Source organism: Panthera pardus, unplaced genomic scaffold (assembly GCF_024362965.1).
Source record: "Panthera pardus isolate Hobbes unplaced genomic scaffold, ASM2436296v1 HiC_scaffold_17, whole genome shotgun sequence".
Classification (NCBI taxonomy): domain Eukaryota; kingdom Metazoa; phylum Chordata; class Mammalia; order Carnivora; family Felidae; genus Panthera; species Panthera pardus.
This window is the reverse complement of record NW_026526732.1, coordinates 143,050,587-143,074,141: the sequence shown is the minus strand read 5'-3', so window position 1 is coordinate 143,074,141 and position 23,555 is coordinate 143,050,587. Positions and strand designations below refer to the sequence as shown.

At 41.4% G+C, this 23,555-nt stretch overlaps 1 protein-coding gene across 2 annotated transcripts in view; it reads right to left on the bottom strand.

Annotated features, from left to right (window-relative positions):
- The window catches only part of BTBD9 (BTB domain containing 9), a 411,249-nt gene extending 388,387 nt beyond the window's left edge, over positions 1-22,862 (bottom strand). Inside the window, exon 1 of one of the 2 annotated variants that reach the window (XM_019457009.2) lies at positions 22,750-22,862. The gene's annotated coding sequence lies outside the window, so the exon portion shown is untranslated. Of the gene's footprint in view, positions 1-22,502; positions 22,578-22,749 lie in introns of those variants that run through there. The other variant, XM_019457012.2, reaches the window with a different exon arrangement.
- Positions 22,863-23,555: the final 693 nt, after the last annotated feature.

Genomic DNA, 23,555 nt, shown 5'->3' with positions numbered 1-23,555 from the left:
TGTACTTTACTGAGAAGCAACGTGAGTAGAAATGAGCAAATTCTGATGCACAGAGAAATTTAGTAAATAACAGATTTTTAGGAGTTACCTGAAAATGAGTTACAACACAAAATCCTAGAGAACAGTAACTAGGTATTGCTCCCTGGTGTTCCACAAGGACAACATTCAATCAATAAATATTACATTGAAATGATCCAAGCATAGGCTGTAGGCTATAGACCCAAATGTACAACTGTGTCATTCTTGGGGATCAAGGATAAAAATATATGTGCTCATCTTAAAAACATCTCTCAGGGCGCCTGGGTGGCTCAGTCTGTTAAGCGGCTGACTTCAGCTCAGCTCATGATCTCACATTTCGTGAGTTCGAGCCTCACGTCGGGCTCTGTGCTGACAGCTCAGAGCCTGGAGCCTGCTTCAGATACTGTGTCTCCCTCTCTCTCTGCCCCTCCCCCAGTCATGCTGTCTCTCTCTGTCTCTCAAAAATAAAGATTTTTTAAAAAATTAAAAAACAAAAAAACCATCTCTTGGGGCTCCTGCGTGGCTCAGTCAGTTAAGCATCCGACTCTTGACTTCAGCTCAGGCGATGATCTCACAGTTCGTGGGATTAAGCCCTGCATTGGGCTATGCACGGAGCATGGAGCCTGCTTGAGATTCTCTCTACCTCTTTCTCTCTCTCCCTCTGCTCCTCCCCTACCCTCACGGGGGAGCATGCTCTCTCAAAATAAATTAACGGCTTTAAAAAAATCTCTCAACTACTTACAATCAAATGTTTTCATCAACAAGTTTTCCCTCCCCCTAATATTCAGCAGGTATTTGATTTCCTAATTTCCACTTTACTGTCTACGGTTACACTCCTGTATCATACTTTGCATACTGTTTCTCATATTTCTCAAATTCTTTCAAATATTTTTAAACTTACAAAACCACTTTATTATACAACACCTTTCTTGGTGTTCTCTAAGTCTCTAGTGATGCAAAGCTTTTTCAATAGTAAATGCCATACGTACTTTTATAGAATATAAACAAACATGAACAACAGTATAAACCTGAGAGCCAACATTCCCTTAAAATCTTTAATATATCATTATCCTATTTTTCCATTCACAAAAACATAAAAATCCTGTCTATGTGCTTTTAGCCAATAGACAGGTTTGCATTTTCCGAACAAAGGAAGTCCATTCTTTCTATACTTCTACATTATTTAGCTTGTTAGGATGAGCCTGTGTTGCTTAATTATAAAGGGTAGGACCAAACCAGAAGCAAGTGTATGAAGGAAATGATTCAAATAGTTCTATAGATACTTGCTTCTCAGCCAATCTTCAACAACTGGTGAAGGCTTACTAGGAACCTAGGTACAGTGGGAAGAAAGTAACAGGTGATGAACATTACCCGTAAATAGGAACTAAAAAAGTTCATTATTCTTCTTTCTGTGCTTTAACAGATCATTGATCTGTGACTTAAAGATCATAAAGCAAATGATAACTATAATTTCCTCTCCAATCTTCCCCACAATGTATGAAAGACGACATTCCAAAAACAAGTTTTTAGAAACCTCAGGAGGCTTAAATCTTTTCCATAGAAACAATGTTGCAATATCTGATGGGCCAGTCACAAATGCTTGTTTAGTCCCAAAGCATCTTAAGGAATGGACCACTATGAAAATAAGCCGAAGAGTAACAATATGGGCAAATGCTGAGTCTCAATTTGGAAAGAAAAAAGATACCTTACTGGCTGGCTTCAGGGAAAAAAACAGAGGAAACTCTTCTCTACCTGTTCCTGCTCAGGGGTCAGACCCAGGAATTACTGCTCTGCTTTCTTCCCTTTCAGTTGCCTCATCTGCTGATTTCCAGCACACTTTTTTCTCTCTCTAGTTGACTAAAGCAATAGAAAGTGCTCGGAACTTTCATCCACCTCTGGAGCTGCATTAGCCAAAATGGTAGCCACTCATCACATGTGGCTATTGAGCACCTGAAATGTGCGAGTCCAAACTGAGGTGTACTGTACATATAAAATATACACTGTATTTCAAAGACACAGTAAAACATCTCATTTACTTTTCTATGTTGAGTAGATGTTGAAATGATAATATGGGAGATATACTGGGCCTAATAAAGTATTTTTAGGATCGCCTGGGTGGTTCAGTGGTTAAGCATCTATCCGACTTCGCTTTAGGTCATGATCTCACAGTCGGTGAATTCAAGTCCCGCATTAGGCTCGCTGCTGTCAGTGCAGAGCCTGCTTCAGATCCTCTGTTCCCTTCTCTCCCCGCCCCTCCCCACTCATATTTTCCCTCCCTCCCTCCCTCTCTCTCTCTCTGAAAAATAAACAAACATTATAAAGTTTTAATTTTTAAATTAATTTTCTTCAGATCCTCTGTTCCCTTCTCTCCCTGCCCTCCCCCACTCATATTTTCCCTCCCCCCTCTCTGAAAAATAAACATTATAAATTTTTAATTTTTAAATTAATTTTACCTATTTTTATTCTTCAACATGGTTACTAGAAAATTTTGGATTACAAGCATGGCTTGCATTTGTAGCTCACCTTATATTTCTATTATAGTTTTCTGATAGAAATATAGAATTTCTATAAGATAGTTTATCTTAGGAAAGGCAGTAAAGAGTATCTCAAGTCACTCTGCCTGAGTTCAAATCTTGGCACCACCATATACTACTGTGTAAGCTTTGACACATTACTTAACCTCTTTCTAAGCCTCTGTTTTCTCTTCTGTAAACATGGCAATAAGAAAATGCTACCTTGGAGGCTGTTGGTAGAATTAAATGAGGTAAAGAAAAGCAAATACTATGGGAACCGGCACATAATAAATGCTCAGTAAATATCTACCACTACTATCATTACTACTACAACTACTACTATTATTACAATTCACTACCAGTGCGTGATGAAGAAAAGGACAAAGACACAAATGGGTAGAGAGATGGAGAGAAGTTACAAACACGGACTGTCCGGAGAGATTTCTCTGTTTAAATTTAAAGAGGCAGCCCAGAAAGGACCAAGTCCACTTTGCCACACAGGTAAAGAACTAAACCTAGGCTAGCATCAGCTCCCAAAGACACAGCCCATGTGGAGACCTGCATTACTCAACGGCAGGCAGTATCTAGGTATTTCCAGGACATTCTCTTTCCATCGAAAGATGTCAGAGAAAGTGTGGGAACAAGTAGTTAAAGGCACTGCCACTCTTGTAGCAGTGTGAGGACCCTTAGCCTTGACTCTTGGAGACATGGACTTGCTGACAAGGTATCAGCCAATCATTTCTCCTCTGGCTACTAGCTACTTTGTAAATGAGAAGAAAGGGCTACAAATTCTCTGAAGTCCCTGCCAGCTATGAATATTCTTCTCCCCTCTTTCCAAAAGGGCTGCAGAGCAAGAGTAGCTTCCTAAGAGTCCCATCACCACCACCGTAAAAACATCCAACTCCAGCATAGACGTTGCCTTCCCACTTGTCGAGCCTCTAGTGAAAGCCAGGGATGTAGACCTGATGGCTTTTCTGAGACGCCACTGTCTTCTCTCAGACAACCAGGACTTTTACTACCGGCACTTTTTATATTCCCCTCGTCTGGCTAATTCTGTCTCTTCTTTCAAGGCTCAGAACAGGTTTCATGCCTTTCAGCAAGAGCCTTCGCTGATGTTGCCAATCTGGGTCAGGCGCCCTTTTTACATGCTATTTCCCTCTATCACTGCCCCCATTACAACACACTAGGATTTTATTATACACCTGCCTTGTTGGTCAGTAAACTCACAGAGGGCAACAACCATGACATGGTGCCTAGAGGTACTCAACAAATACCGAGTGAACATAACATCTCCCTCCTCTTTATATTCCCAGAATCTAATACAGTGTCAGACATACTTAAGCCCTCAAAATTAGCAAAAAAGTTCATATAGATACTAACAGACCTCTTCTCCGAATTCCAGACTCCTATATACTGCCTACTTTACATCTTCACTTGGGTTACTTCAGAAGTACTTCAAAACTCACTTCATACTCTCTATGTCCTCTCTCCCATGAAAACACTGTCCCCATGCAGTGCTGCCAGTTCAATGAACCCAATTCGAGAAACCAGAACGACACCTCCCTTAAGCTCACTTTCCCTCCCTAATCCAGCAGGAAGTCTTTCGGTTTTACCTCCTAAATGAACTCTGAAATCGACTCGCTTCATGGCAAGTTCTATGCTACCATTCGAGTCCACGCCATGCTTGTCTCTCACTCGGACCATCACTTGGCTCCTAACTGATCTCCCTGCTTCCACTCCAAACCATCCTCCACACAGCAGCCAGACTGGAATCTGTCAAATTTTAAAACTGATTATGAACCGTTTCCTTCAACCCCTCCCTTTAGGACACCCACTCTCGCTTAAAACCCTTTAAGTGGCTTCCCAACGCTCTTAACATGAAAGAACAACAGAAAAAAAGAAAAAAAAAAACACAATTAACGAGGCCTTCAACACTTGTGGAATCTGCCTCCTAACTACGCGGTTATTTCCCCTAATGTTCCCTCACTTGACAAGCTCCCTTACATCATGGAGCCTTGGCATAAGTTGTTCCCCTTCTGGGACTACCTTTCGTCTTTCACCTTCCATCTCCCAGGTGCCATTTCCTCAAGGCAGCCTTCCTTGACTTCAGTCTAGTCTGGGTCCCTTGTCCTCTACTCTCATACACCGCAATCATTTCCTTCACAGAATTCATCTCTTTGTGTTTATACAACAGCCCTCCCCCTGACAGGCCATTTCTCAACACAAACCTTATGAAAATGTGTATCAGACTGGTCGCCCTGTTGCTTACAACTCTTCAACGCCTTCCTATCTCATGTTAAATAAAAATCATACCCTTTAACTCTGCATGCACTGTGACCAAGCACCTCCCCAAACTTATTTCCTACCCTCCTCCTCGTACATTCTAGTCCAGCCACTCTGGTCTTGCCTTCCTTAAACACAGACAAGCTGGTCTCTGAACTCAGGGCCCTTATAATTATGTCCGCACTACCAGAATATTTTGTCCTCAGAGACCACTACTGACTACTCACCATTCAGGTATCTGCTCCCTGATCACCTCACCTAAAGGAACATCCACCCTCCATCCCACTTCTAACCCTCTATTCTGTTTTATTTTCTTCACTGCATCACTAGAAGATAACCTCCCTGGGAGCAAAGACTACCCTGTTCATCTCAGTGCCTAGAAAAATACCTGTTGCACAGTAGACAATACCTCTACAAATGCTTAAAATAGCTAGCAGGTCCTGTTTCAAATAAGTGAGGTCCATTGACATAGATAAGAGACAGAGGTATGAAGATTTGATACCAGCAGCCATGCAGTAGGCGAAATTGTAAGACAGCCCCCGTGATTTCCACCCCTTGGTGTATGCATCCTGTATAATCAATCCCCCCTTGAGTTTGGGCAGCACCTGTGAATATGGAATAGTCATCCATGTGATTAGGCTACCTTATATATAAATGTGTGTGTGTGTGTGTGTGTGTGTGTGTGTGTGTGTGTGTGTGTGTGTAAGCAGACTGGAAGAATTCTCCTGCTGACTCTGAAGAAGTTGCCGGACTACAAGTAGGCCATGTGATTAGGGCCCAAGAGTGACCCCCCCTCCCCCGCCAGCCCAGCTTACAGCCAGAAAGAAAGTGAGGGCCTCAGTCACATGAGTGCAAGGAATTGAGTTCTGTCTATCACCAATGAGCTTGGGTAGAGGACTCCGAGCTTCAGATGAGATCATAGCTTCTGCAGACCCCTTGATTTCAGCCTGGGGACACCCCGAGCAAAAATACAGCTATACTGTGCCTGGACTTCTGACCTACAGAAATTGTGAGATAAAAATGGCTGCTGCTTTAAGCTGGAAGTTTGTAGTTCATTGTTATGTACCAATAGAAAACTAATATAATGGCCATCAACCCCATCAGACCCAAACTTATTTTTTATAACAAATATCTTGCTAACCACCCCCTGCCCCAACACACACTGTTCTGAAATACAATTCAGAGATTTAGAACCTACTCAGCAACTTAAAATAAGACACTGGCTAAAATGTAAGGGAAAAAACAAAAGAAAATAATTTATAATAAAATAATATGTATCTCAACCACATTAGAAAACAAAAATGCCCCTGTAAGTTTTCAAAATGCCCTCTGAGAGATTCCACATCCATTGAAAACATCTGCTTGCCAGGCACAGTGTATCTAGAACACATTGGCTTCAAATTGGGAGAATATTTAACTCTTAAAATGCCTAGTACTGGTTAATTTTGCTTCTTTTACATTACTGTTGTAGAGCATGTCTTTGAAAGTCACATTAGCATTATATTTTTCTCCTTTTTCCAAAATGGGCTTAAGAAGGTTTGAAAGCCTCACAATTCCCTTTTTTCCCTCCTCCTCCTCAATTATTAAATACTCACTGAGCACATGATACTGTTCCTTGAAATTAATTTTCACAATTAAATAGCCCTTTAAAGCCTCTAATTCATTTCCCAACTCTCATCTTTCAGATGTGAACAGAGAATCACCATCATCTAGTGGCTCATTATACACGCTATAAAATATTTCACCCCAGCTGTGAAGCTGGCCATAGTAAATATGTTTTGTTGCCTTAATCAAGATTTATGATAATATAATAATGCAATTTTAAAGGCCACATGCCAAAGTACTTCCTAAATTAATAAAAATACTTAGCACTTAACCTATAACACACTTTAAAATCATCACACAATCTTGCAGGTAGCGATTTGCCCATGTGCCCAGGGCTAGTAACAACTGATGGAGAGCCTGTCACCAAGCCTATTTACTTGATTTATTTTACAGTAGCTTTCTAAGGCCACATACATAATGGGTACTCACTTTGTGATGGGAAAATAAATTATTTAGTCCGAACAACCTGACAGTGTTACTATTAAGTTATTAATTCACTGAGAGGGGGGAAATTCCCTGAACAGACTTTTTTTTTCATGCCCAAATAGCAACACTAATAAATATTCACAGATGCCTAGAACCCTAGAGCTGGAAAGGACTTAAGGATCAAAACCACAGCTTTTTATAGAGGAGGAAACTGAGAAACCTATCCAAGGTCACAGTCATCAGTGGCAGAAGCTGGGGTAAGATAAGGAGACATAGGACTACAGGATCTCAATTCCTCATTGAGAAAATGAGGATAACCCCACCCCCAAAATGGTGGCTATGAGGATGCAATAAAGTATAGAATAAGACATGCGAAGGACATAGTACAATGGTTGATACCTTTTCCTTCCCAGGGTTTCCTTTACTAATTTCTCCCGTCACTTTTTTTTTTTTTTGGCCAAAATATCATTTAGGATGGTGCACTTTGGTGATGATTTTCTGACACATACACTGCATTGACAACAAATTAGACCAAATTACAGTCCATTCAGGTACAGAAGGGCTACTGGGAGGCTACACAGGAAACAGCTGACCCTAGCTCTCAGGATTTGAGTCTACACTCTCCGAAGGTTTCAAAAACATTCAACTTGTTGAACTGAGCCCAAACCAGCTTCCCTAAGGTTGAGAGCATGAAGAGTTTAGAGGTAGCTGTTCACCCTTACACCTCACACATATTTTCTAATCCTTTTTCCAGTTTTTACTCAAACTTTTCATAAGATTATCCACACCCCCACACCCCTGGCCTCCTCTTTCTAAACTCCAATTCACTCCTAAATCCACTGAAGTCTCACACGGCCCATCACCCGACTGAAACCGCTCTAACCAAGGTCATCAATGACTTCTTAATTGGAATACCCAAGATTCACTTTCCATTCTTATCTTTCTGGATCTCGAGGTAGCATGTGACACTCTTGAACATGCCCTGCTTGAAACTCTACTCCCTTAGCCTCTGTGACACTCTCCTCTCCTGGTTCTCATTTTACCTCTGAGTCTCTTCTTTCACTACTTCGTCTTTAAGACGCATACTCCCCAGGGCCACGCCTTCCTTGTGAGTTTATCATTCCTCCTGGTTTCAACTGCTGGTTGCCAACTTCCAAATCTCTATCTCTCAGCCAGACCTCTCTCTCTTCTGTATTTCAAATTTGTGTGCCTGCAATATGATTCCACCACATGTCCCCACTGGCACTTCAAATCAGCATACTCGATACCAAACTAATCTTCTCTTCAAGCAGGCCCTCCTCCACTGTCCTTTACCTTAAAAGGTAGTATCACCACACAAGTAACTCATGCTAAAAACCTGTATATTTCCCTTGACTTTTTCCTTTCCCTGACCCCACCCTGTGTAATCAATTAATTAGATCTTATTTTACCTCCTAAATATTATTCCTCTAATTCATCCTTCGTATGCCTATCCAATAACTTCTACTCTAGTTCAGGCTTCAACCATCTCTCACCTGCACTACTTCAACAGCTTCCAAACTATCTCCCCACCTCCCATTTTATCCCCCTTAGTTCCATATCCACTTGGCTTGCACAATAACCAACCAATAACCAACCAATCATATTTTCACTTGTGAATGTCCAAGAGGATTAAATAACTACAGAACACTTAATATAGTCCCTGGCATATAGTAAGTGCTTAACAGGTGGTTTATTAGTAACTTTATAATTAATGATCATATTATGGTCATTGGAATGGTATACAAGTTCACAGACAGGACATCCATAGGCCTCTCTGAACTGACCCTTGCCTACCACTCTAGCCTCCTCTCTGAGGATGCCCTGCCTCTCACTTTATGCTTCAGCAACACCACTGACCCTGACACACTTTGCCATCTCCCTGTCAAAAATACATATTCCCTTGACCCCCTGCACAGGTTAAAGCCTTATTCTTTAGGGGTAATAAGGTATCAGATTCACCAGGAAGCCTTCTCTGAACATCAGTGCTTATTAAGAATCTCCACAGAAGTACTGATAGACTAAGTATTCATGGCATATAAATTCTAAGCTAACAGTCTTGATATATTATTCTCACAGCACTTACCACTTTATATTACAATCATCTACCTTTAAATCTACCTCCCCCACTAGTTTACAAATCCTTTGTGGACAGGAAACAAATTATTCTCCTTTGTATTTGCAGCACTTGATATAACTTAGCAGGAGATCAACAGATGTTTGCATGGATGAAAGGGAAGCTGCCTGGGAATCTCATCTCCAATTCCATCTGAATTAGGCCAATTCTTACTACAAAGGAGTCACATCATACTGAAATTTAACTTATGTGAATTCAATTACTTATACAGAAAGAGGAGTCAGAAATAGCTGGAGCTACCCATCACTCCAGACTCAATGATTCCATTCAGTGTTCCTTGCTGTAGTCAAGCCTGAAACAAGATATGAATGATTTGGGAATTTTCTCAATCACTGATAACCGGAGGTGGCAAAAAAATTAATTGAAGGCCTAAGAGAAACACTGACAACAGAAAGGAAGAGAAGTGGTAGAACAGAGTTATCCTGCCTTAGGAAAATTAACTCTTTCTTTAAAAACTCTGGAGAGGGTGGGTGCCTGGGTGGCTCAGTCGGTTGAATGTCTGACTTCTGCTCCAGGTCATGATCTCCTGGTTAGTGAGTTCAAGACCCACATGGGGCTTGCTGCTGTCAGACTGTCAGCGCAGAGCCTGTTTCGGATCCTCTGTCCTTCCCCCCATCCTTCCCCCCCACCCCACAACTTGCACTCTCTCAAAAATAGACATTAAAAAAAAAAAAAACCTCTGAAAGAGTGTTTTTTTCACATCAAAAGAATTTAATACCATTGAAATAAATTGTACATAATTCCTCAGTAGTTAACAAAGTGTAACATTACGTTAATATTTGGGTAATTAAACCTTACTGGAGGGGTGACAGAACAGTAGAGCAAAGAAATCAATGCAAACAGTATAAATGCACACAAGATGACTACTGACAGAATAGGGAACTAGGTATCGGAGAGAACTTTATCAAACACCAGTTACATAACTGCTAAGACAGTTTCCTAGTGGTGCTGTAGAGGCAAGCCAGGAATTGCTAGTAAGGGTGAGGTGTTAATAAGCCAAATTAAGGACGTCAAACAAAACTTCTAATAAAATTAAACTCCATAATCCAAATTACCTTATTTGGGGACATTCCCTGTATTAAGAGAACCATGACATGGGATTCTGTAGGCATTAAAGGGTCTTCTAAAGGAAATTTTCACAGTACTTGATTTTTACATTTTGTCCTGACTTTGGAATATAACCACTAACCCACTTCCACCCCAACTATGTGACTCCACTAGATTCTCCTGCTAATGCCACCATCTGTAAGAACAGACAAACCACTGTGCTGGCAACTGGAGCCACGGGATTCCACTGGACTCCCCAAGACTTGACTAGTTCCACAATAAGCATAAAAACAAGTACACTGGCACCAAGCATCGAAAAGAGGGCGATGTTTAGTTCTGCCTCAGTAAGCCCAGACCAGGGGTGTGTGAAAAAAAGCAAATCCTGTGAGGAAAGCAAGTCCATGCTGTTCTTTCTGCCCTTAGGGGAACCTCATTTTAGCTACCTCCTAGATTATCCAGTATCCATGCTACACTTCATCTGACACCATTCCTCCTCCTCCTCCACTAGACTATAAACTCCTTGAGGGCAGGGACTAGGTCACAATGCTTGATGGAAGATCTACCAAAACAGTCTCATCCATTAATCTCTTTGTTGAAGCATCACAAAGTACTGCTTTATGATAGCACAGATTTTCTGTGCCCAAAACTGTCTAAAACTCGTATGAACTGCTTTCTGAAGAAATAAAGTGGCCATCGAGAGGGAACTTATTATAATGTATCTGTTAAAAGGTAGTATTTTTAAAAAATCATGACACATACAAATATAAACCATATCAAATGGTTTATATTTTAATTTAATGATTTTATTTAAATCATTAATTAATGAAGCATTCATTAAGATATTATAATCAGTTAAATGGAGAAGTCAAAGAACACACACACACAAGACACACGCACCCTATGTGGAATACTAACACTGCCTTACAAATAGATGCAAAACTAGTCTATATCCTCAGGACAACATTTGATTGCATTCCACTAGACAAAACCTACTTGGTCCCTATGGATAAGAATCATCTGCATTACTATCAGTTTTCTACAATTTACAGTTATAAAACAGCTCAAAGAAAATGAAAGGTACAGACAGCCTGGAAGAGTGCACTAGATAGGGCAGTCAGGGATATTTTATGCCCATTTCAGTCCTCCGCAGTTTTTTCCTGACAACAACCATACAATGGAACACTGTAAGGGCCGCTAAAAGAGAATGAGGCAGGCTTTTCATTTACTAATATGGAACAGCCCTCAAGATACAATGCAAAAAAAGCAAGGGCAGTAATGTGGTATGTGACATTTATGTTTAAGAACAAATACAAAATACACCATATACACACGGAATATTTCTGCAAAGGTATACAGGCATCTTTACTACTTTTAATCACCTCTAATAGAATGGAAGAATCCATGAGTGAGAGCAGATCTTTGCCTATTTTATTCACTCCTCTGTCTCCAAACACTGTAACAGTGCCTGGTGCTTCAGTGGCACTCAATAAAAATCTGCTGAACAAATTAATAGATCAGTGGTGATAGTGGCTGCTCCCAGAAGGAAGAACTGGAGGTCTGTTAGGTAAGAATGAAAGGAGGACTTACTTTCCACTGTGTACCCCTTTGTATTTTTGAATTTTGTACCATGTCCATAAATTACCTCCTCAAAAAATGATTTTTTTAAAAAGTTCATTTATTTTTGAGAGATAGAGCACAAGTAGGGGAGGGCAGAGAGAGAGGGAGACACAGAATCCGAAACAGGCTCCAGGCTCTGAACTGTCAGCACAGAGCCCGCAAACCGCGAGATTGTGACCCAAGCCGAAGTCGGATGCCTAACTGACTGAACCACCCGGGTGCCCCAAAAATGATTTTTTTAAAAAAGGTAATGAGTTGATGTTGGCTGAGGTGTTGGTTACAAAGGGTGTTTCTTCATTAAGCTGCCTTCTCTGTTTCTAGGATTTCAGCTAGGTACTGAAAACTATGGTAGGAGTAATAGCTGGCTTGATGTAAGTGATAATATAAAGACTCAAAAATAAATAGAAACATTTAAGTAGGTTACCCACTTTAGAAAAGTTTGCTGTTACCTACAGATATTAAAGACCTGTATAATATATGACTCAGTAGTTCTACACTATTATACCCTAAGGTAAAATATGTTCATGAGCATGTATAAGAATATCCTAGCTAAAAAACAAAAGGCCCTAGAAACAACCCAAAAGTCCACCAAAAGCAGAAAGGATAAATTGTATAGTCCTGAAATGGAATACTATGCAGCAGTGAAAATCAAAAAATTAGCTGTATGCAACAAGATGAATAATCTCAAAAATGTAATATTAAACAAGCCAAACACAAAGAATACACATTTATGACTTCATTTATAAAAAGTTCAAAAATAGGCCAAGTAGCTTATAAGTATTTGAAGTGTATACTTAAGGGATAAAACTTAAAATAAGAGGAAGTAATATAAAAGTCAGGACAGTGTTTACTTTTGGGAGAGATGCTGAGATTGGGAAGGGCCAGGAAAGGGCACCTGATGAGTGCCTAGGGACCAGCAGTGTTTTATGTTTTATTTTTTATGTATTTTTTAATTTTAAATGTCTATTTTTGAGAAAGCACAAGCGGGGGGGGGGGGGGAGGGCAGAGAGAGGGGAATAGAGGATCCGAAGCGGGCTCTAACTTGACAGGCTGACAGCAGAGAGCCAGGTGTAGGGCTCAAACTCACAAACTGCGAGACCATGACCTGAGCTGAAGTCAGATGTTCAACTGACTGTGCCACGCAGGCACCCCCAACAGTGTTTTATTCTTAAGCTGAGGGACAAAAAATTGGATGTTACTTTAAACTAATTCATTAAGTGCAGTATTTGTGTTCCACATACTTTTCTGTTTGTGTGCTATGCTGGACAACAGAAACAGGAAGTTTTAAGATATAGACATTTTTTTCTTTTTTTTTTTTAATATAATTTATTGTCAAATTGGCTTACATACAACACCCAGTGTTCATCCCAACAAGTGCCCTCCTCAATGCCCATCACCCACTTTCCCCTCTCCCCCAACCCCCATCAACCCTCAGTTTTTCTCTGTATTTAAGAGTCTCTTATGGTTTGCCTTCCTCCTCCCTCTCTGTTTGTAAATATTTTTTCCCCTTCCACTCCCCCATGGTCTTCTGTTAAGTTCCTCAAGATCCACATAAGAGTGAAAACATATATCTGTCTTTCCCTGAGTAACTTATTTCACTTAGCATAATACCCTCCAGTTCCATCCACATTGCTGCAAATGGCAGGGTTTCATTCTTTCTCATTGCCAAGTAGCATTCCATTGTATATATAAACCACATCTTCTTTATCCATTCATCACTTGATGGACATTTGGGCTCCTTCCATAATTTGGTTATTGTTGAAAGTGCTGCCATAGACATTGGGGTACATGTGCCCCTATGCATCAGCACTCCTGTATCCTTTGGGTAAATTCCTAGCAGTGCTATTGCTGGGTCATAGGGTAGTTCTATTTTTAATTTTTTGAGGAACCTCCACACTGTTTTCCAGAGCGGCTGCACCAGTTTGCATTCCCACCAACAGTGCAAGAGGGTTCCCGTTTCTCCACATCCTCACCAGCATCTGTTATTTCCTGAGTTGTTCATTTTAGCCACTCTGACCAGTGTGAGGTGGTATCTCAGTGTGGCTTTGATTTGTATTTCCCTGATGATGATTGACCTTGAGCATAGTTTCACGTGTCTGTTGGCCATCTAGAAGTCTTCTTTGGAAAAGTATCTACTCATGTCTTCTGCCCTTTCTTCCCTGGATTATTCATTTTTCAGGTGTGGAGTTTGGTGAGTTCTTTATAGATTTTGGATACTAGCCCTTTATCCGATATGTCATTTGCAAATATCTTTTCCCATTCTGTTGGTTGCCTTTCAGTTTTGTTGATTGTTTCCTTTGCAGTGCAGAAGCTTTTTATCTTGACGAGGTCCCAATAGTCCATTTTTTGCTTTTAATTCCCTTGCCTTTGGAGATGTGTCTAGTAAGAAATTGCTGCGGCTGAGGTCAAAGAGGTTGTTGCCTGCTTTCTCCTCTAGGGTTTTGATGGTTTCCTGTCTCACATTTAGGTCTTTCATCCATTTTGAGTTTATTTTTGTGTATGGTGTAAGAAAGTGGTCTAGTTTCATTCTTCTACATATTGCTGTCCAGTTCTCCCAGCACCATTTGCTAAAGAGACTGTCTTTTTTCCTTTGGAAATGTTTCTGTGCTTTGTCAAAGATTAGCTGGCCATACATTTTTGGGTCCAGTTCTGGGTTCTCTATTCTATTCCATTGGTCTATGTCTCTGTTTCTGTGCCAATACCATACTGTCTTGATGATGACAGCTTTGTAGTAGAGGCTAAAGTCTGGGATTGTGATACCTCTGCTTTGGTTTTCTTCTTCAGTATTACTTTGGCTATTCAGGGTCTTTTGTGGTTCCACACAAATTTTAGGATTGTTTGTTCTAGCTTTGAGAAGAATGCTGGTGCAATTTTGATTGGGATTGCACTGAATGTGTAGATTGCTTTGGGTAGTATTGACATTGTAACAATATTTATTCTTCCAACCCATGAGCACGGAATGTTTTTCCATTTCTTTGTGTCTTCTTCAATTTCCTTCATAAGCTTTCTATAGTTTTCAGCATACAGATCTTTTACATCTTTGGTTAGGTTTATTCCTAGGTATTTTATGGTTCTTGGTACAACTGTAAACAGGATCAGTTTCTTTATTTCTCTTTCTGTTGCTTCATTATTGGTGTATAAAAATGCAACCAATTTCTGTACATTGATTTTGTACCCTGCGACTTTGCTGAATTCATGTATCACTTCCAGGAGTCTTTTGGTGGAGTCTTTTGGGTTTTCCATGTAGAGTATCATGTTGTCTGCAAAAAGTGAAAGTGTGACTTCTTCTTTGCCAATTTTAAATGCCTTTTATTTCATTTTGTTGTCTGATTACTGATGCTAGGACTTCCAAAACTATGTTAAACAACAGTGGTGAGAGTGGACATCCCTGTCGTATTCCCGATCTCAGGGGGAAAGCTCTCAGTTTTTCCCCATTGAGGATGATATTAGCTGTGGGCTTTTCATATATGGCTTTTATGGTGTTTAAGTATGTTCCTTCCATCCTGACTTTCTTGAGAGTTTTTAAGAAAAGATGCTGCATTTTGTCAAATGCTTTTTATGCATATATTGACAGGATCATATGGTTCTCATCCTTTCCTTTATTAATGTGATGTATCACATTGATTGATTTGCAAATATTGAACCAACACTGCAGCCCAGGAATGAATCCCACTGGATCATGGTGAATAATTCTTTTTATATGTTGTTGAATTCGATTTGCTAGTATCTTGTTGAGAATTTTTGCATCCATATTCATCAGGGATATTGGCCTGTAGTTCTCTTTTTTTGTGGGGTCTCATCTGGTTTGGGAATCAAAGTAATGCTGGCTTCATAGAATGAGTCTGGAAGTTTTCCTTCCATTTCTATTTTTTGGAGCAGCCTGAGAAGGATAGGTATTAACTCTGCTTTAAATGTCTGGTAGAATTCCTGAGGGAAGCCATCAAAAGATACAGACATTTTCTATGCGAGCTGGGGTCCCAGCAAGAAAGCGTCAGTGTGAGCTTAGGATCCTGGGCCAAAGAATACGTACCCTACAGGACAAATAAGCCAGCCAGAAGGGAAACAAATGAGTCTTCCTTCCCCCTTGTGGGAGGTACCTTACACCCTACTCAGCTTGGTTCATGTGTTCCTGCTTCTCACAGATTGTTCACTTCTTTCTCCACTTTTGGCATCTACTAATTTCTTTAAAAGCTCCTACAATTTTACAAACACCCTGTCCATGGTTCCTAAACTTTAGTTGCAGCAGAACCACCTAGACAGAGCAATAAAACAGATCGCCAGGCACCATCCCCAGAGTTTCTGAATCAGAATTTCTAGAGTGAGGTCCACAAATTTCCACTTGAAACAAGTTACCAGGAGACTTTAATGCTGTCCCTAGAACCACTGCTGTATAGTTAAAGACTCTAATGCAATAATCCAGGCAAGAAATTGAGGATTTCAACGAAGATAAAAGCAGTAAGAATGGAAAGGAGAAAATGGATATGAGGGATTATGAACAAGATAGAATATGAGGGTACAAGACAGAAAGTCAGGACACTCAGGTTTTCAGCTTATATTTTTTCATGGTCCCTTGCATACATAGGTTGAATGAATTTAACTTCAAGTTCTTGATGTCTGCTCATATCAGTATATTCTTAAAATTATAAAATGCAGATATCAGATCTTCCTGACATGTGTGCACACTCATTTACACAGTATCATACCCCCTAACTAAAGCCAGTGTTAGATGCCCAGAGAATTATTTCCCAGCACTTTACGGTTTCTGGCACATAGTAAGTAAAATACTTAAATATTAACAGAAAAAATAAATGAGAGATAACAAGAACCAAAGAAGCATGGTGAGTAGCTAACTAGTCCATCATGAAACTACAACTTAACTCCTGAAATTTCTTTATAGTACTTATATCTTTGCACAACTAGTGTTTGATTTCCTTATACAGTGTAAATCTTTTAACTTCCTATCAGAGATTAGAACTAATATTTGCTCTATATGCTAAAGTCCTCAGACACATAAGATCCAAAGTATACCAGCAAACAAGGAAAAAGCCTTTATATTGAGGTTCCTCTCAATCCACATTTCTGTGATCTTATCTCCTCCTGTTCCCTTCCTTCACCCATCCTACTGCAAACTTCCAAGGTACAGGGAGTATACTATTTGCTTACCTTGTAAACCTGCAAAGTGCCTAATTCAAGACACAGACTATCCTCCTGACACTTGTTACTGACAATTATTTTGGACTCTCTGACATTAAAAATAAAAGGGGGGGAGAGTAAAAATATCTAATTCAAAGTCACAGCAGCTAGCTAATGCATCAGCTATTTGAAAGAAATTTTCTGTAGTTAGTGTGTGTATGTGTGTGTGTGCATGTGTGTGTAACATTAGAAACAGTACCCTATGACTCAGCAGAGATATAAGAGAATGAATGAAATCTGCACATGAAGTACATGCAATCATGCACAAGGACAGTAGTAAGGGGCTTCAAGGTTCAAACAAGCATTGTTATGTGCCAAGTATTATGCCAAATTCTGGAGAAGACAGAAATAAGAACAAGATGAAGTCTACAGAACTGGAAAGCACACTGGTGGATCTACAGTCTGCAGGCTGCTACCTCCCTATCCTTCTCTACACTCTCTCCTGGTTCTCTGTCCACCAGTTTTTGTTAGTCTCTACGCCGGTTTCTCTCCTTTCATCCATCCTTTAAGTCAGTAGTCCTCAAAGTGAGGTCTTGGGAACACCAACATCAGCATCTCCTGAGAACTTGTTCAAAATGCAAATTCTCAATCCCCACTCAGACCTCCTGAATCAGAAACTGTGGGGGTGGGGCCCAGCAATCTGTGTTTTATCAAGGCCTCAGGAATTTCTTTTCTTTTTTTTTTTTTTTTGTTTATATCCAAATTAGTTAGCATATAGTGCAACAATGATTTCAGGAGTAAATACCTTAAATGTCCCTTGCCCATTTAGCCCACCCCCCTCCCACAAGCCTTCCAGTAACCCTCTGTTTGTTCTCCATATTTAAGAGTCTCTTACGTTTTGTCCCACACCCTGTTTTTATATTATTTTTGCTTCCCTTTCCTTATGTTCATCTGCTTTGTATCTTAAATTTATCATATGAGTTAAGTCCTATATTTGTCTTTCTCTGACTAATTTCACTTAGCATAATACCCTCTAGTTCCATCCACATAGGTGCAAATGCAAGATTTCATTCTTTTTGATTGCTGAGTAATAATCCATATATATATACATATATATATATATATATACATATATACATATATACATATGTATATATGTATATATATACACACACCACATCTTCTTTATCCATTCATCCATGGATGGACATTTGGGTTCTTTCCATACTTTGGCTATTGTTGATAGCGCTGCTATAAATATAGGGGTGCCTGTATCCCTTCGAAACAGCACACCTGTATCCCTTGGATAAATATCTAGTAGTTCAATTGCTGGGTCATAGGGTAATTCTATTTTTAACTTTTTGAGGAAGCTCCATACTGTTTTCCAGAGTGACTGCACCAGTTTGCATTCCCACCAGCACTGCAAAAGAGATCGTTGGGCCTCAGGTATTTCTAATGCATGCTCAAGTTTGAGAACCAATCTAAATTTAATCTAAGTGTTGATGTCCACAAGTTCCATTCCTTGTTCTTTCCAGTTCTCATTCTCCACTCTTCTGGGTAGTTGTATCTTCTTCTACTACCTCTATAACTGTCACTATTACTACCACTATTAATAGCAACAGCTATCATTTATTAAGCATTTATAAGCTAGGCATTATGCTAATCATTGTGCACATTCTATTTATTTAATCTCCACAACTATTCTTTGAAGTATTAACCCCACTTTTCAGAAGAAATTAAGGCTTAGAGATGTTAAACAACTTGTCCAAGGTCACCTGACCCAATCAGTAAATGAAATAGACAAGACTTCAGGTTTTCCTGATTCCAAAGTCCACAGTGTTAACTACTACACTACTCCTAGAATAGTACTATTCTCTTGGCCCTATAGACTGTTACAATTATTCCTAAACTGTCTCATCAACTCTGGAGTAGAATTTCCAATCACCCAGTGGACCTCTCCAAACTCTACACAGGGACCTGATAATTAACATGCCATCATTTCTTCCCTCCATTGCAATTCTGTTACTTCTCCTGTATTTTCTAATTTAATGTCATCATAATCACCAGTTACTAAAGCTAGACACATCTTTAACTTCTCACTCTCTCTCACCTCTAACTGGTCATAACATTTAGAGATTTTAACAACTCTCTATTAGAGAGATTTTAAAATATCTCTACAATCCATCCATTCCTGCTGTCCCTCTTCGGGCTCCCAGCATCTCTTACATATACCCTAACCGGTCTGCTAGCCTCTCCATGCCAATGCAGCTCTGCACAGGAACTGCCAGTTAACTTTCTTATGAGTCCACTTTCCAAGGCCCTCCATCACCAACACGGGGGTTGGAATGGGAAGAGGGAAAATATAGGCTTTTTAGAATGGAATGAAAACCCCTCAAAGTTTGGCTGCAACCATATCTTTCCTGTCTCATCAAGAAACAATTCAAGGTTTTCCAAAAACCCTATTGATATTAATCTCTAGCAACTGTGCTTATGCTCTCCCCTCTTCCTGGACTATGTGTTTTCCCTTTTACATGTGGCAAAATTCTACTTAACCTGCGGGGCTAAGTTCTATCCTCTTCTTTTTAAAGCTTTCCCTGATTCTATCAATTTTTTTTCCTCCAAAGTGATCAATGCCCTCAGCATTTTACTTATTCCAAGGTGATTAACTCTTATCATAACATCCCAAGTTTAGGGGTTTGTCTCGTCTAATGAACATGTAGTAACTCACAGGGTTTGGGCTTACCGTGTCATGTTCTTTGTCTTCCCAGCACCCACCACAATATCTAGCCATAGCCAGCACCCGATAAATATTTGCTGAGTTGTTAAATAATGCAACATTTGGTGTTGCAACTTTACACATGGTAGGTTAGCAATTCAGCTTCAGGTTTAATGGGCCTGAAGAATTTCCACATAACAACAAAAGATATTATGAAGAACAAAGGTTCAATACTCAGCAGCAATAACTTTAATTTTCTCAAATCTTTTTGTCAATGCTTTTTAGCATCCTTCTTCAAACAGACTCCTTTCCCAGCAAACGTTACTTGTATATTTTACAGAACCAGAGGTTAAGTACAAACCTCACAGGGCACTCTAAAAGATAATCCCAAGCAAAACTGTGTCACTGAGAATAGCTGGATAATTGCTTTGGGTACATCATTTCAGATTTCCAGTGGAAAGGCCCAAGCACATTAGGTAGATTTTAGAAATGGGGACACGCGCTGCTGACAAAGTACATAAGATACACTCACATTAATGAGGCATTTATTCAAATTAGTAATTGACATCAGAAGTATACAACAACCCAATCCTGATTCAACCATAATATCCCTTAATTTTTTTTTTAATTTTTTTTTTCAACTTTTTAAATTTATTTTTGGGACAGAGAGAGACAGAGCATGAACGGGGGAGGGGCAGAGAGAGAGGGAGACACAGAATCGGAAACAGGCTCCAGGCTCCGAGCCATCAGCCCAGAGCCTGACGCGGGGCTCGAACTCACAGACCGCGAGATCGTGACCTGGCTGAAGTCGGACGCTTAACCGACTGCGCCACCCAGGCGCCCCAATATCCCTTAATTTTAAGTAAGGATAACACTTATTCTTGTCTAAGACTATTCTAACACAATTCCCATCCCACCTAGCAAGCAGCCCCTATCTTGTTATCAGTGAGTGCCTTAGTCTTAACACTTTTCCTTCCCAATCTGCTAAACCTTCTCTCTCCAATATCTCCCTATCAGAGACCTTAAACTACACTCACCAGACATGTAGGTCTCCTCAATATCTCCCTCATCAAGCACATTCACACAATTTTCTCAACATGATACCTTACCTCTTCTCTAATTCAAATTTTATAGCTCTTTCAAAGACCTGATCAAATCTCACCTCTTCCAAAGAGTTCATTAACTCAGCCCACCACAGGTCTTATCTTTTCTAAATTTCTACTGCACTTAAAGTATAGCATCTCACATAGCACCTGTTTACATACTGCCTCATTTGGTTTCATAATGATTTGACATATTTTTGCTCATACATTTGACATACACATAACAAACTATTTGCTTTTTTTTTTTTCCAAGTAGGTTTCACACTCAGTGAGGAGCCCAATGCGGAGTTTGAACTCACCATCCTAGGATCAAGACCTAAGATGAAGAATCACACTTAGCCAATTGTGCCCAGAGTATTTACACTTTTTTAGAAATGTATTTATTTATTTTTATTTTAGAGAGAGAGCATGAGCAGGGGAGAAGGGTGGAAGAAGAAAGAGAGAATCTTAAGCAAGATCCATGCTCAGTGTGGAGCCCGATTCAGGGCTTGATCTCATGAAAGTGAGATCATGACCTAAGCAGAAATCAAGAGTCTGACGCTGCACTGACTGAACCACCCAGGCACCCCCAGTCTATTTACTCTTTATCAAAAAAAAGCCAGGTTTTCTATGTCATTTGTACCCATATAACTCTTTTCCCTTTTCCCACATATAACATGATGGGGGGGGGGGGGGGGAGAACGTATATTAACTCCTTGATGGACTAAGCTAGATTCATTGATAAACACTCATACACAGTGTAATATATGACAAATACCTTATTGTATGCCTACTCTGTGGCAAAACCTGTGTAGATGCTGAAGATAAAGCCATGAATAAAAAAGACACGACACCTGTCCTAAAAGCTACCTAGTCCAGTGAGCAAGAGACACTGAATTTCCAGTACTCTAGGTGCTACAGAGCAAGATTACTGGTTCCAAGACGTAAGCACCTCAGGCAGCATACTTCACAGATCCTCAGTTATGAAACTGAACCACAAAATTTTAGAGCTGAATGAAAACTTACAAGTTATGTTTCTTCAATTTTCTTGCACAGATCCTGATTAAATTTCAGTATCATCTACCTCTGTTCTAGGCATTGCCTTAATCAAAAGTCAGAAAATACCGACTTTTTCCCTATCTTCAATACTCTTTTCTCCCAAGGATGGCAACTACAATCACCACACATTGACTCACGAGGGGAGCCAGCACATTGAAAGCACTGGGCTGATGATTTGCTACACCTTCACACTCAGGCTTGTCTGTCCACCAACATTTTCCAGCTCACACGTTGAACAGAATCTGTATTTTGTGCCTAGGAAATAGGACGTCTGTACTTCTATTAAGGAAAATAAAAAACAGTGCCTCCATACTTTTTTTTGGCCCTAGTAATGACAGAAACACAACAGGTTCTGAGAAATAAAACAGCTGATTTGAGTCCAGAGGGAAGTGAGAATTTAGGATGGATATCTGCCCCCTGGCCTTAAAATCTGTAGCAACGTGATAAAATGCCTAGGGCAAAGTTGTATGCGTGCATTACGCACGTGCACACACATGTGAAGTTGGAAACTCCAGGCAACAGGTTAGCTGCCCCCTATCAGTACTGACAATCGCCTTCCCCAGGTCGTGGGTGTGTCTGACGCCGCACGCAGGCACTGATTCACAACTCTCTCCATAACAACCGGCTCCTCCTCGGAGCCCAGCCAGGGCAGGGGCGAGGAAGGCCCCAGCAGTGCCAAACTTTCCGAATCCCAGCCCTACTACGTCCCCGGTTCCACCTCCTCTCCATCCCGGTCAACCTCGTCTCAGGCAGGCTGCGAGGCTGTTCTGGGAACCCGGGCTTCTCCTGATTCCGACTCCTCTGTCGGGGAGCCTGGCAAAGCCACCTCGACGCCCCCAGACACCTACTTCCCACTACACCTTCCGGGAACACGCAGTCTCCGTCCGCACCTCGCTGCCGCTTCCCGGAGCGCCAGCGCCTAGGAACTGACCCTCGCCAGCCCCCGTCCCCTCTCCTTCCCCGCCCCCGGAAAAAGCGGCAGAGGGGCGTGGAGCGGCGCGCGCGGGTACTGTGGGGGTGCGCGTCTCCGCGCCCCGGGCCCGCGCAGCAGGTGCGGCCAGGCCCCACCTCCCCTGCGAGGTCCCGGCTACTCACCCCAACGATGTTTCTCTGCGACCTAGCCGCCCGCACGGACGCCTCTTCCGCCTGCTCCGCACCCCCCTTATAGCCACCGCCCCCTCGGCCGCTGCCGTCGCCGCCGTCCTCGCCGCCGCCGCCGCCGCCGCCGCCGCGGCGCGCGTCCGCCTTCACGCACACCGCCGTGGCCGCGCACGCGCCTCTGCGCGCTGGCGTCACTTAGCAACCGGTCGGCAGCGGGCGGGATCCGAGGGTTTAGGGCTCGGATGTGGCCTTTGGCGGGTTTTGCGCCGTTTCCCCACCCGCCCGACCCGTCGCCCTCCTGAGTTGGGGGCCCCAGGGTGTGGCTGCCCTGCCGGCACCTGGCTCCGGGTAAGCACGTCACCACACGTCACTGTGTGGTGTCACCGATCGCGTCACGGCAGATGGGAAGGTCCCCGTCGCGAGGTTCCAGGGCGCCTGTGGCGGAAAGAGCAGCTGCCTTGTCCAGACTGGCGCGGATCCTATGGGCTACTTCTGCAAAGTGCAGGAAGGTTATACAAAAGGGGGACCAAAGCGGGCTGAGGGTGCGGTTAACGCGGAAGACTGCTGAGTGACACTCGTTAACCCAGCAACAGGGTGTGATGGATCGAGCCTTGAACTCCCGTTTCCTCATTTTATAAATGGGGTAACGGTACCCATCCTGCCTACACTGAGGAATTGTGAAGCTAAGATAAAATACTGTATGCGGAGGTTCTTTGTAAAGTATAAAGCCCATTAGACTTTAAAATATTTTTGTTAGAAGGCAGTCGAGCAGGAGCAGATGAGAGCATGGACTTTGGAGT